Source organism: Sinohyriopsis cumingii, chromosome 16, assembly GCF_028554795.1.
Source record: "Sinohyriopsis cumingii isolate HCF-2022 chromosome 16, ASM2855479v2, whole genome shotgun sequence".
Classification (NCBI taxonomy): Eukaryota; Metazoa; Mollusca; class Bivalvia; order Unionida; family Unionidae; genus Sinohyriopsis; species Sinohyriopsis cumingii.
Genome location: NC_142976.1, coordinates 35504247 through 35520877, shown reverse-complemented (window position 1 = coordinate 35520877; position 16631 = coordinate 35504247).

Sequence of the window (16631 nt, the reverse complement as noted above, 5' to 3'; positions counted from 1 at the left end):
ATTCCTGATAAATGTCAGCCATACTGGATAACTCCAAATCATCATCTGCACCATTGTTTTCATTTTCACTCTGAACATGACTTTCCTGCATGGGATTATCTGTGTGGCTCTGATCTTCAGGTATATCAGACATACTAAAGCCAGAGAACGATGCAGAAAAGGTTGAGCTAAGTGTGCTGAGTAAGGAACCTACAAGGCTGGTATTTAAATATTTTTCCATGATTCTGATATTTTCAGCTTGCTCATAACAGTGATAGAAAGTATGATGCAAAATCATTATATATGACTAGCACAAATCCATAACATTTTGAAAAGAAAACTTGCATGATGTGTTTGAGTTGGTATCATCTGAAGTTCAGATATGGTAGAGGTCGTTCAATTTCATATTAATCCACTTCGGTAGCCATCTTGGATAACCTAATATTCTTTCTTTTGAACAGGTTTCCGAATTCCCTTGAATAAATGAAAACGCGCACATTAAATTTCACTTACACTAACTTGATATTGTCATAAATCCACAGTATAAATTATGACAATAGGTATTAACATATTTAACACCAGTTTATACACCAAGTTCACTGAATATTGTGTGGAGTTGTGTTAGAACCATCCATACATGGCAGCCATCTTGTTCTCCCAACAACAGTATGAATCAGTTGATTCAAGGTCACAATTCTCTGTTCACACCTTCATATCTATTTAAGTCCATCTAATCTGTTATTTAAAGTCATCGTAAATCCCACTCGTTTACTGTCATTTTTCTGAAGACTTCATTTACCATCGTCAGTAAAATGAACCATTTACATCTGCTTTGGAGAATCAAACATTCTGACTTGAACAAAACTAAGTTTTCTAGTTGTGCAAGCATAGTCTCTTTTGATATGTGTCCTTCTGATTGATGAGAAATGTTTACATCACAGACAACTCAGAACTTACTGTTGCTGGTATCTTTCAACCAGACACAATCTGGTATAGAATGAGGAATGTGCGATTAAAAGTGTAACCCATATTGTATGCAATGAGGCATGTGAGATCAACAGTGTAACCCATGTTGTATGCAATGAGGCATGTGAGATTAACAGTGTAACCCATGTTGTATGCAATGAGGCATGTGAGATAACATTGTAACCCATGTTGTATGCAATGAGGCATGTGAAATTAACATTGTAACCCATGTTGTATGCAATGAGGCATGTGAGATTAACAGTGTAACCCATATTGTATGCAGTATTTTTATATGAATGACTATGGTGATCTTAGTATTTTTATATAAACGACTTTGGTTGATTGCAGTATTTTTTATATAAGTAACTTTGGGGGATCTCAGTATTTTTATCTAAATTACTGTTGGGGATTGTAATACTTTTTATATAAGTAACCGTGGGGGATCTCAATATTTTTATATAAACGACTTCGGGTATCTCGGTATTTTTATATAAGTGACAATGGGGGATCTCATTCTTTTTATGTAAATGACTATGGGGAATTGCAGTACTTTTATATAAATTACTATGGGAGATTGCAGTTCGGGGAATCTCTTTTTTTTATAAACCACTAAGGGGGATTGCAGTATTTTTATATATAAGTGACTATGGGGGACCACCATATTTTTATATAAGTCACTATGGAGAATTGAAGTATATTTATATAAATAACTATGGGGATCTCAGTATTTTTTTATATAAATGACTAGGGGGATCTCAATATTTCTATACAAATGACTATGGGGATCTCACTATGTTTATCTAAGTGACTCTGGGGAATAGTAGTATTTTTGTTTAATAGACTATGAAGTTCTCAGTAATTTTACATTAATGACTATGGGGTTCTCGGTATTTTTATATAAATGACTATGGTGGATCTCGGTATTTTTATATAAATGACAATGAGGGATCTCGGTATTTTTATATAAATGACAATGAGGGATCTCGGTATTTTTACATAAATGACAATGAGGGATCTCGGTATTTTTATATAAATGACTATGGCGGATCTCGGTATTTTTATATAAATGACTATGGTGGATCTCGGTATTTTTATATAAATGACAATGAGGGATCTCGGTATTTTTATATAAATGACAATGAGGGATCTCGGTATTTTTATATAAATGACTATGGCGGATCTCGGTATTTTTATATAAATGACTATGTGGATCTCGGTATTTTTATATAAATGACTATGGGGATCTCGGTATTTTTATATAAATGACTAGGGGATCTCAATATTTCTATACAAATGACTATAGGGGATCTCACTATTTTTATATAAGTGACTATGGGGAAGAGTAGAATTTTTGTTTAATAGACTATGAAGTTCTCAGTATTTTTATATAAATGAATATGGTGGATCTCGGTATTTTTTTATGAATGACTATGGAGATCTCAGTATTTTTATAAAAATAACTATGTGGGATCTCGGTATTTTTTTATAAATTGCTATGTGGATCTCAGTATTTTTATATAAATAACTATGGGGGATCTCGGTATTTTTATATAAATGACAATGAGGGATCTCGGTATTTTTATATAAATGACTTTGGGGATCTCAGTATTTTTATATAAATGAATATGGGGATCTGAATATTTTTATATAACTGACTATGGGGGATTTCAGTATTTTCATATAAATGACTATGGGGGATCTCAATATTTTTATATAACTGACTATGGGGAAATCTCATTATTTTTGTATATGTGATTATGGGGATCTCATCATCTGTATATAACTGACTATGGGGAACTCTGTATTTTTATATTAGTGACTATGGGGAATCTCATTATTTGTATATTCATTTTGCAATGAAAATTATAGATAGGTAAGTTATAAGGTAATATAATACCTATAAAATTAATATGAAGTTTCGATTTGAGATCATAACTAAAAGAAGTATTTGTACGTTTAGAGGACATAAATAGGTGACTCTTATGCTACCTAAAGAGTTGTATATTGCATAAAATTACCATTGTAGTGTTGAATACTATCTTGAATCACCTTTTGCATTGCATTTATCTTCTCCCTCTGTCATTGTTCGAAAATTGTCATTGGCAAGATTTTGTCAAGAGATAATAAGCGAATTATTATTTTTTTTTTTAAATTTCACTTGAAGGGTAAAGATATGGAACATGTCTATTTGGGTAAAGATATGGAACATGTCTATTTGTGAGAAACTTTCCGTCTGCATGAGTTTTACGCTTCTCTTATTTCTGAATTATACAGCGCCTAGGCTCTATATTCAATGTCCTTAATACGGCTAAAATAAGAATCTCGGTCTTTGTCACTCGATAGATGATAGATAGATAGATAGATTAAGTAGGTGTCATCGATACTAAAGTCATCCGTTCTTACCGTCAGTAGTATTACATTATCATTATTTCTTCCCAAGCATTATACATATTTCTAGAGAGTGTTGAAGACATTTTGTTCATGACGTGGATAACAGTTAAATATGTACCTTATTAATATTTTTAGCGGCTCCATCGACGATCGTAGCACACTTTCTGGTCAACTGTGGCTCTTTTCGTGTACGTTAACCTTGCATTTTACTTAACTTTACGGTAGTCACATGCATGCATACGTCTAAATTTTTTTGTAAGTTTGTGTTGTGGAGAGAGAGAGAGAGAGAGAGAGAGAGAGAGAGAGAGAGAGAGTGTGTTTAAAGACGGCCTAAAGAAATGAATCTACATTATGTAGAAACTAAAATTCATTTCAAACTTTATTCTTAGTATTGCAGTGAACGTCAAAAAAAATTCGGACGGTTGTAGATGACGCAAAAGATCCTTACAAATAGCATGCAAGTGACAAGGCATAAACTGTCTTCTTCAGCTGGTAATAAAATGTGCTTTCTTAGATCTGCAAATCCGAATTACATGAGACACGTCATAGGTTCTCAAACTTGATTTAATTTTATCTTTTTTTCTTAACTTTGCATCCAAGATAGTTTGCTGTCATCAATGATAATACTCACACTTGTTCGAGACAGCCAGAACAGAAATCCATCGTCTATGCTATTCATAATTAAATATGTAATTCTGAATCATTTTAGATCCTTTGATGAGGGCAAGAAAGAAAATGGAAGATGTGAGACATGTAAGCTAATTTGTAACAAGAAACGGTTAGTACTGAGATGTGAAAACTAAGTTAAGCATATTTATTCAAATTTGTTTATAAAGGCGAGATGACATTTAATTGTGAAGTACACAAAGTCTAATACAAAGATTATCCTGTATGATCTAGAAGCACTTACAAACGAATATGAAAGGACGTATGATTTAGTTTTAGCTTTGATTTTCGATATTATGTTATTGTTTTTCTAAGTCTGAAAGTTAAGATATTACAATGAGCAGCCAATCAAAGAAGACAACACAAATTCCCCCTTATATCTTATATCACGTATGTCTTATATCACTGAAATTACAATCGTCTGAGTGGGCGCATATTCTTGGATTTCATTTCGTATATTGATTTGATTAAACGTGATCTTTTTATGTGCTGCGAACAATGTGCTGAATATATATTTCGTTCTTCATCCTCTTTAAAATTTAGACACGGAATTGATCCGGAATGATACATTTCCTTGATTACAACCAGAATGGTTTTATATTTTCTGCCAAAGACTGGAGTTGCTCCTAAATTTCAAAGTAGTATGAGTCAGCTTCAAAACAAGTATTTGGTAACGGCTGATACTGACTTACAGTCGATATGATCATCGGAAAAGACACACACATTTGTGCAATTTATTTCTTTCAGCTGCAAAAGAACGTGTTGCCTACGGCTCTACAGAAACCCAGAGTCGATGTTGCCATGCACTCACTTTTATTACTGCAACATGAGTGCCCCTATCTTGCATGTCAATGTGGTGGCAAGAATATCTGATAAAGGGTTGATATGACAATGCCGTTTAAGATGGTCCCTGCATTGAATCCACAAAGCTTTACTAATTAATGTTCCATTCGAGATATTGTTTTAAATTTTTCCAATGGATTTTTCTGGTATTATGATCAATACACAAAAGCGACAAGCTCTCTTAAAGACTTTTCTATCCACACCTTGTTCCATATCATTGTACATGTACATGTTTGCACTACTTACATACACATTTACATCAGCGTTTGATATCTGATTCAATCGACAAGAACAAAGTTTAATGAATTAAGTATCGGTGATATTTTAATAACTTTTGATAGGGTATAGCGTTTAGATTTCTTAGCGAAATTAAGAAGTTATGGAATTCAAAGATACTTTGTGACGTAGTTAATAATTATGGAATTCAGACAGGTTTGTTGACTTGATTCAAAGTTATGGAATTCAGATAGGTTTGTTGACTTGATTCAAAGTTATGGAATTCAGACAGGTTTGTTGATTTGATTCAAAGTTATGGAATTCAGAGAGACTCTTTGACTTAGCTAAAAGACACATACCCAAAACAAATTCAGATTGTGGTCGTTGGCAACTAATATTTTGGTGTTGGACGTTATCTGTGCCTCAGGGCAGGGATCGGTTCTTAGTTCGTTCCTAATTCTTGTCTACGATATAGCTGATAATTAACAATCTGTAATATGTGCATTTTGAAGATGACCCTTGTCTTTGAAATAATTGTACTGACTTATTATTTATCCTGAGTGTTTTAAATTATGATCTTCAAACCTTTCCAAGATCTCAGAATATATCAATGGTAGGCGAGTACATTTTTAGGATCTGAGAAAAGCCTAATCAATGACTAGTAAAATTTAATCCATTTTAAACAACATGAATTATGCGTACAAACGTGGAGATGAACTATTCCCCTGACCTTGAATTCTGTGTTTGTGTGTGTATATGGGGGGGGGGGAGCGGCGAATTCAGTTTTGATTCGTCACACTGTCATCTGTCACTTACTTTAACTTCCAATATATATTGGTCTAATCTTATTGATATTATTGTCGAATCTGGAATCGCGTCAGGCACCTAAAAGCCTTCAATTGTATTTTCATAAAAACAAATTAACAAAATATTCTTAAATTACATTTGTTCCATACTAGAATATGGACGTGAAGTGAGATCAGTATGTACCTTTGCTGAAAAACTAGAATAATTACAACTTACATCTTTGCAAGCTGCATGTTACAATCCGCTACTCTCCTCAATCGCCTGTTGCTGCCTGTAGCTCGTTTTTCAAATTTACGCATAAACAAAATTATATAGAGTCAACAAAGACGAAGAATCTCCAACACACCAATAAAAATAGACCATTGGATCTATTGATAACTGACTAACCTTGAGATGACCTTTGATTGACGCATCCAAACAGCATAAAAGGTCATACTGAATACAATGGCGAGAAAATTGGTTAAGCAGGTTTTATGCATATTTATGAGAAGCAATGAAATTTCTCTACAGGTGGCAATGGTTGATACAGGAGGGTAGTGAATTAACACCTGCGGCGTGTGAGGATGGACAATTTGAGACAGATATACTTATGTAAAGGGTATACTAGTAGGGAAGTAATTTATTTTAAAACAGGTTTGCCTACTCTAATGAAACGAAGCGATAGCAATAATCCTTGTAACTTTAATCGACAAGGAACGCCCTGATTATTTAATTGGTTTAGTCCAACCTTTTACGCAATATACTACTAAATTCTGACAAACTCGTTCAGCTTCCTTTTTTCATTCTTTAAATTATTTTAACCCATCTATGATAAGCACAAGGAATGAGTTACCTTTACCGACAAGTAAGTGTCCGACTGTCACAACGTTCAAAGGAGTCATAACTAAACCTACTGTCTCAGCTCCATCCCACTTTAACTGCAGCAATAAGATAAATTCCGTCTCGTTAGCGCGTTTGAATCGTAAATGCAGTTTTCTCAAGTACCATCTCTTTCAAGCGAGCTTAATTCTTGATGCATCTTGCTCCGTCAACAAAGAGGATCATTCCTTTTGAGTGCAGACTGTATGATGAGCACACACACACACACACACACACACACACACACACACACATATATATATATATATATATATATATATATATATATATATATATATATATATATATATTATTTCAACAACTCTCTTCCGCATCAATCTTGTCAAAACCTTTTTTAATGACAGTCAGTACAATCCGGGTTTATACAAATAATTATTATATAACATTTTAGTACTGTTAACCAAAGTATTTCTTTTACATTCCTATTTACCTTGAAATTACAGAATATTTAATTTTGTTGTATAAAATTGACTATTTTAGTTGCTTTCTGAAATGTTTGCAAAGTTCGATTTAAAACTTGTATTTTTAAGAATGTTTTATCGTAATTCCTAGCACGGGAGAGAACTCATTAAGTTAAACTTTTTATTCCCCACAATACCTCCAGTGGTTTACTTCCAATGCTGTGGCCGAGTGGTCTAAAGCGCTCTCCGTTACGGATCACTGCCATCTCACCTCTGCCTGCGTGGGTTCGAGTCACGGATTCAGCCAATGTGGGTATGTGAGAAAGCTTGCCAGTAGCTTCTCGTGGAGCAGCAAAGAGACTGAGCCCACCAACTATTTCGTTCCAACAGAACCATCTATCGAAAACACTCTTGATAGAGGGTCTTATTTCACAAAACAAACCCTCTATTCAGAAAACTATGATAAATAACTCTTCTCTGCTGACCAAAGAAGTTATTTCAACAAAAATAACTAACTATAAAAAATACTTTCTTGACGATGCGACGGTCGACGAAACAATTGAGGGCTCAGTCTCTCTGCTGCTTCATGTAAATATTTTAGGATTTCTAGTTAAAAATTGTATCCAACCCAACTCGATACCGTGTCCGAGGATCATGTAAATTTATTGTTACAAATCCGTGTGGTTTTGCCTGAGCACGACTAAAGAAATTTCTGAATTTATTGATGTCCATGTCACCGCTACACCAAGTCCGATGAATATTTTGTAACGTATGTGCGTCAACGCCGTTAAATACCGCGAGAATGTTACAGTTATCTCTGATCACTTTCGGAATTTGTGTATACCGTTGAGTTACATAAATCACATCAACGTTTTTGTGCCTGCCACGTGAAAATATCCTGGCAGGGTTTGATTGTTTGTCCAACATGATATCATCGTACACGACTAAATTATTAATACTCCCATCAATATCATCGATACTCGGTGCTTCATTGATATCAGTTATAAAATCAATACCATCTTCGTGAAAATCACTTTGATTTTCCATTATCGATTTTGCACTTTCGTTAAAATCTTTTAGCACTTGATAACATCGCTGATCGTCCACAGACGGGGCTATCAAATATAATTTATCCCACTTCATCCACTTCATTATTAAATTAAGTAACAACTGTGTTTTACCCGACCCAGATGGACCTATAATAATCATTCGAATTGAATTTGATAGCACTGAGTTATGTTTGATTGGCTCTCGTCGCTTTGACGCAGAAAAGTCAGTGATCTCCATTAGATATATCATAAAATAAATATGAATTTATATTGTGTGAAATGTCGAGCACATACCCCAACTACGGATACAACAACAATTACAACAAAAAATAATCGACAAGCGCTTACAGGCAAGTGTGAACGATGTGGCACAAAAAATTTTAGATTTATTAAAAAAAAAAGGAGGTGATATCGCATCCAAGTTAACAGCGCTGCCAGGGGCTCCGTGGGCTAAATATCCAGGAGAAAAACATCTTCCAGGATATAATTACTGTGGTCCAGGAACCCGACTTGATATCAGACTTGATGCTCAGGATCAGCCAAAACCACGTGAGTATCCGATAAAAGCTATTGATAAGGCGTGTCATGCTCATGATGTAGCTTACCGAAGCAAGGATTTACAACAGCGCCATCTCGCGGACGTGAAATTAATTCATGCGTTAAATGCCATCCCTGATAAATCTTTCAAGGAGAGGCTAGCATCCTGGTTGATAAAAGCTGCAATGAAATCTAAACTTGTATTAGGCGCTAGTAATTAATTATAATGGAGTCAATTTATTATTCCCCAAGCGGATATTGGAGAGGTAACGCGGCAATCAGTAAACTCGCTGAAGCAGCAAAAGTTACAGCAGTTACTGCTAAAAATTGGTTATCCCGACAGGCAATATGGCAAATTTATTTACCGCGTCCTAAACAAATTCACTTCGCGCATTTCGATGTTAGTGTACCAAATGAGGTTCATCAAGCTGATATATTATTTCTGCCACATGATACTATCCGAAGACGTACATACAAGTACGCGTTAACCATAGTTGATGTTGCCAGTAGATACAAAGATGCTGAATCGTTAACAACTAAAACAGCATCTGAGGTTGCTTCTGCGTTTGAAAGAATTTATCGGCGAGGACCTCTACGATGGCCAAATTTATTACAAGTTGATCCTGGCAAAGAATTTCAGGGTGCAGTATCATCGTTGATGAAACAACATAACGTCACCATACGACGAGGACACACTGAAATTCACCGTGATCAGGCAATTGTTCAGCGATTCAATCGAACACTTGCTGAGCGGTTATTTGGATATCAATACGTGAAGGAATTTATTCAGGATACGAGATCGCGCGAATGGGTTGCAAGATTACCAGGTGTGATAACTGCGCTAAATAATGAAATAACTCGAACAACCAACATGAAACCTGCCATCGCGATCACGAAAAAAAATATACCACTACAACGAAAGAAAGAAAAACAGCAAATACTGGGTAATGTCACAGTTAGATATTTATATGAACCAGGTGAACTTGAAGGTGGTAAACGAAGAGCGACTGATCCCATTTGGAGTGTTACCACACATAAGATATCCACCGTGACAAGATCCACTGGCAGACCAGCAATCTACAGGTTGGATTCAACTGCTCCTCAACGTGGATTCACCCGTGAGCAACTTCAGGTAATTCCCGAGGACACACAATTGCCGCCAAAATCACTGAAGTGATTTCAATGACTTAACTAGCGCTGGCACCCCGACGTCGATTACACTCAAGACAGGTCAACATGACATTATCACGTGTATGACCGCGATTGTTATCTTTTCTGTCTACGGTAAATTGTCTTGAATTTTTATTCGAATACTGCCACAGCATTATACAATTACAGCTCGCACAGTGATTATTCTGTTGTTGTTTCAACGCGTTAATAAATTCAACATCAAGATCAAAATTGCGATTATTTTTTTTGTCACTCTTTTTGTAACCGGTGAGTTTTTTTTCTTATTACATCACCATCGCTGTTGTTTTCATTATTAATTTTATCAGCGTTTGAATCTTCCAAGACAATTCTTCGCAGTTGAGATATTCTTCTGACTCTGGACACAGCCAAGTAGACTAGTTCGACCATTCGATTCGATCATCAATGATCCAGACAGTTGTATCAGAGATAGTCAGTCCTTGAGAACAATGAATGGTCATAGCGTATCCTAGCGTCCACGGGGATTTATTCATCGCTAGTGCATCCTCGACAGCATCGATGTCAACTAACACAATATCATTCAATACTAAATTCTGTTTCTCTGTCTTTCCTGGAATATGAACATCTATATTTTGTAACCGTGTATCAGTTGGTCTATAACATAAAGGCGTTAGCAGCATTGGAAACTTTTCTTGTTGTAACTGAAATAGCTGTTGTTGAAGTGTGTCTCTGACTATCTTTCTACTTGCCACTATCAAATCGTCTGGTTTCCACACGCGTAAAAAGTCACTCATCGAAGTTTCAGGAATCATCTTGCGCATAATTTCACATTGAATTTTATTCGGTTGTAGCCTGATTAATGTTTTAAATTCTTTCAGCGTTGCATCAAGTGCTCGGTAATCATCAGACACTTCTTCGTAATAATCAACAAAATTCCTCAGCCAATCATGCGGAGATGCGCCGACAAACGGAGGTGGTTGACCGTGATCGCCGCACATAATCACTGCAGTATTTTTCGTTAACAGCCAATCAAGAAATGTTTTTAACGTTTCCAGCGGCACAGTACATATCTCATCCCAAATTATTATATCATTGATATATTTTGTTCCCATTCGATCTGACGTCCACACACCGCCGCTATATTTGAAAAAGCTGTGATAAGTACAAGAATTGACTCCTCGCTGTTTCATCTCTCTGGCAAGTCTGTGTGTAGGTGTTAGCACAATCATATCTGATTTTTCAAATAATTCAATCGCTCGAGTTGTTTTACCAGACCCTCCCGGCCCGTTCAAATAAACAGTTTTGTGTCTGGGGATTGGATCATGTACACATGGTGCGGAAGATATTTCTGGCATCTCGGATTTATAATAATCATCCTTAATTGCAACATCAGCGGATTCACAATACTCGTGTAACATCTCCTCTTTTATTCTCCACGAACTCCATTCATCTCCGCCGCAGAATTTCATTATATCGGTCAGTGATTCTGAATATTTTTTATCGGTATAAAATGAATCCGTGGCAACTCTAACTGCGGTGTCAGGAAATCGATTTACCATCGACAACAAATTTATAGAAACATAAGCCAGCATTGAAGATCTCAAATGTGTGTATTGAGGCGATTCTCCGTCGATATAACTTACAATTGTGCCCAACTTTTTCCCGTCGGACAAGAACACATCCTCCCTGTTACAAAATATATTTTTTGCAACCGCGTCGGCGATTATAAAATCCAATTCAGCTTCATCGATAATCAACCGCGAGTGATGCATTTTATGATCAAATGCTGCACCCTGAGTAAATTTACCGATTATTCTTCGTCCAAGATCTTTCGCTGTACTTTCACTGTTTTTGAGTTTAATCTTGAGAATTTCAGGAGCTCCTTCGCGGATAGCATCAAGAGGAGTTTCTGGACGTGCTTGTGTCCATTCTTCGATAACTTCTTCGAGGGTAACACGCTCCGGTGTTGGCAACCAAACTGAGGTCTGCGGTCGATATGATATGATTGCTTCACTGACAGTCAACGATACCAGTATGCCGCTGTCAAGCATATATCGCAATAACACTATTGGTACCCAGCGCTTTTCGACGAAGTGTCTGCCAAACCAAACAAAACAAATCTGATGAAGCCCCGCAGCAAATTCAAACGAAGTCACACGAGCAAATCCTGTCAAATCAGCGTCGGGTAAAACGCCGTTTACGGCGACTCGTGTCATCGAGTTCGTGGGGTGTCCAAACCGCGCAAAGTATTCGCGGCACTCGCCGTTCCCGAGAAAGCTTCCTGGGTAGCAAGCAATCATATCCAAGGAAATCATATCCCGGTAGTCATATCGGGTATTCCACAACCCGCCATGACCATACTCGACACAACTTAATTGTATATCCGAAAGAAACTGACTTCGGGTTGGTCTCCACGAATTTCTTTCTCTGGCGGCGTGAGCGGCAACACTTGGAACTGTAAAACAATTAATCAATAACTGCTCATCGCTAGCATTTCTCATATACGTTTTTGCGAGTTTTTTCATTTCCTGGTGGAACGATTCTGTTCTGTATAATTCTCCGTTGGGTCTCACAAATTGATCATAATCGCCATCTTCAGAGCTCCTAAATAACCACACTGACACAGGGTCGGTTTTACTCAGTGCGTAAATAACCTCGTATATGTTTCCAGAATAAAACTTGACAACACGGTCTCGTGGAAATATTGTAACTTCATCAGTCCACGCGTGCGAATTATGATCAATAATTTCAATCGATTTTCCTGACTTTTTATAATGCTTCGAACTGTATAATATTTCCCCGGTTAGTGTTTTTACTGTTATTGAGCATTTTAATTTACTTGATAACACAGCAATATCATTTATTGTTGCCCCGGTATCTTTAACCGACTCAGTCCACGCTGTTATTTTTTACGTCGCAGGTCGGTTAAACCATTTCCTCGTTTTGCGTTTTTAAAATGTTCCATTACTCGCTCGGCTACACAATTCAACACCGTCGAAGTTTTCATCGGGGTGAGTTTATCAATTTTTGTTTTTTTTACCGGATATATTCCATAAATGACTGCGGTTACAGGATACGATCGAGCGTAATATGGTATATCAATCCCGGTCAGCATTCCTGGTTTGGAATTGCTACTTAACAGAATTGTCTTTCCGTTAGCAAGAACAGGGTCAAGTTTGTCACGGATAATCCACTCATCGGAATCTATTTGCACAATAAATTTTATTCTGAAAAAATATTTCTTTTTACCCTGATGAAAATCAATATAATCAATAATTGTTTTTGCTCGGGCATCAGTCATTGTAGCATCGATGATGACCTCATCACCGAAGAAGAGTTCGTCAATGATATTGACTGAGTCAACGTCGCGGATAATTTTAAATGACGACCATACATGAGAGGCTCCGTCGTCGCGAAATTCTTTTTTACCCTCGTTGATAATATTAAACAGATCAGTTAGATGCCGTCGTCGTGGATCCGGGTTTAGCCTGTCAAGATCGAATCTCCCGGCGCCAACTGCGGATAATTTCGAAAACACTGTCATATTATATTTAAGACAAATATTTAAATAAGAAAATATTATATATACAATGAACAACTGTAAGTGGTTAAAAGTTGGATCCGTAACAGTCTGTGGTAAGTCCTGCAGAAAGGAATTCTGCGGTGAACACATACAGCGCATCAAACGAGGAAGCACAGGACCTATTCCCTGCCTGCGATGTGGCATTGGTGTCAGGGGTAAAACACAATTATGTGCGGGATGCGGGGGGAAACGATACCGGGAACTCAAGCGATATTACAATAAAAAAAAATAACGGAGACGCGCTAAAATCCGAAAGTGATTATATAACTAAGTTTTCAGACAAATTATAAATTAGACAAATATATTATTATATAAATGAATCAAGAATTTGTCCCACATCCCACAATCAAGAATTGCGAAGCATCACGTGAGGGAATAGTTAGAAATAGCAGGTTGAAAAAACCAGTTGGTGTTGTTAATAATACTGGTTATCTCCAATCTGTTGCTGGAAAGAAACATTATTATAACCACAAGTTCGTGTTCGAGTGTTTCTTTGGGATAATCAAAGACGGTCTTGTAATTGATCACATTGATGGAAATAAACTTAATAATAATTTATCTAATTTAAGAGCTGTGACGCAGAGTGAAAATTGTAGGGCTGGTAATACTGGTTGTTATAGTAAATACGCCAAGAAGGTTGTTTCCATAAACTTAAATACAAATGAAGAAATAATATTTCGCTCAATGACCTCAGCTGGCAAGTATTTTGGTATTTGTGTGGCTTCAGTACGAAAAGTCGCAGAAAAAATAAACAAATCCGCGTTGTCAAAAACATATAATAAGCAGAAAATTGTTTTTCATTATTGTTAGGCAATTTACTGTAATCCGAGAATTTTCCAAACGGAGATAACTCTGCAGTGACTGCGTGAAAAGTCAATGATATAATTATTTCCCCGTTGTTACCTTGACTTTGTCAAGGATGACAGCGCGCTATAACACTTTACAGATAACAGCAGACGGTTTTCTGCACAAGGAAGTAAATAACTTCCCTTTATTTCCCCTTGACGCTATCAAGGTGACAGCGTCAAGAATGACAAAGTCCTTGATGAAATCAAGGTAAACGTGTATTTATCTTTTTTTTTCACAGACAATATCACTATTTTATTACACTTGTTCGGGCTTATGGTTCATCTGTATTTTTCACACGATTATTATTTAAGAAAATACGTTTTAAACAAATCACGCTGAGCTATTTCTGAACTTTCAGGTAACAGTCAGTTTATATACAATATCGTCCTGATACCATATTGGGGTTTCGAAACCCAACGAAGTTGCACAACTTTCTCCGTTATCGCCCCGTTCCAGGGTGACCTTTTACCCCAAAACAGGGTTGATTTCAGGGGTGGGTGTGCAACTTGTTGGACGTAGAATATAACCCCGCATTGTGTTTGTACCGTCCTTAGGATAAGTTAGAATTAAGTTATATGTTTGTACCGTCCTAGTGATTGTAAATACAATCGCTGTAAAAATAAACAGTGAGCTCTACTGTCAAAATACGGCTAAAAGAACCGATCACGAGGATGCCGAGAAGCTATGGAAAAGCTCTGCAAGACTGAGATAAAAAAAATCTGAAAAATAAAAAAATTACCTAAACACAATCTCAAGTCTGAAAGGACCTCGTGGAGACCCATAAGCCAATCAGTGGCTACTGTTTATTTTTTTATTTTAAATATATAAAAATATATATAAATATGAATCGAGAAAATATCAATAATGTGATTGATGCTATTAAAAAATTAGAAAAACAAGGATTTAATATATTACTAAATGTTGAAACTATTCTGTCTGATTTTGAATCATTATATGAAGCTAAATGTGCAGGGCGTTATATTCTTCCTGCTCAATATCGATTCATAAAGATGATTCAAAATAATTTGTATAAATCACTGGCCAGCGTAGCGGAGACACAAATAAATGAATTTGTTCCACTGTCTCGTGCAATCGAAAAGATCAGGCTGGCACTGGCAGCTGAGTATGAAACAAAGAAGATAATTAATAATCGGGTCAGAAAATTGAAACATTGTATGTCTGCTGAAAATCCAGAGAATTTTGAAGTCAATGATAGCTTTGTCACGGATGACGAAGTCATTCACGAGGAAGTAAATACCTCACCTTGACTGCATTTTACTTGGAAGTGAAATCGAAAGTAAAAAAAAAAGTAATATTTTTTTTACCGTCCAAATTATGCAATTGTCCGATTTCGTTGATTTTTACTAGCAAATACCCCACAAAATTCACGACGCTGGTCAGTTTTGTTAAATTTTTCGTGGAAATACCCCACAAAATTCACGACGCTGGTGTTTTGTTAAATTTTTCGTGGAAATACCCCACAAAATTCACGACGCTGGTCTGTTGCAGAAGAAACAGTATAATAAATTTATTGCAACTGTCCTATTTCGTCTGATTTTCACAGCGAAATGGTCAGTAAGAAAATTAATATTATAGTAAAATTCTGCAACTGTCCGATTTCGTTGATTTTTATAGCAATTACCGTAAAAATATCAGCAAAATTGTCAGTGAAAAATCTTCGATTTTCAAAAAAATATATATAAAGTAAAATATTTTCAAAGGATGGAAATGTCAAAGACATTTTTAAAAATCCTAAAGGATTTTCACTGCAGTATTTTATCAAGATGATCCCGTGAAATGCACGAGTGAACAACATTGAAGATTTGGTCTGCGTCACAAGTAATCATAGTGATATTGTTTTCGCGGAATTGCTTCAGCTGAAAATCTGTCAGTAAAAAATCATCATTGCCGTACTTATCGATGTATATTTTAACATAACCCGGGAAATGATTTCCGTTAAATATTTTTCGGATGAATTCTTCAAGCGCGCTTTTGTTGTGTATTAAACATTTCACGTGCTGATACATTTGCTATGTTATTCGCGTTCATTTAATATAATTTATTACTACAGTGCTGTCGCTGATGGTGATGTCGCTAACAGTGCTATCATCGTCGTCGTTGTCACTGTCAATAAAATCACTGTCAGTGGAAATGTCGGAGACATTTTCATCTTCGTCATCACTGACAACAAAATCACTGTCGTCGGAAACATATTGTGTTTCCGTGGAAATGTCAGAGAGATTTTCGTCATCGTCATACTTCTGGTAATTCGAAGATTTTTTGGACATTATTATGATATGATATTATTAATTGAAA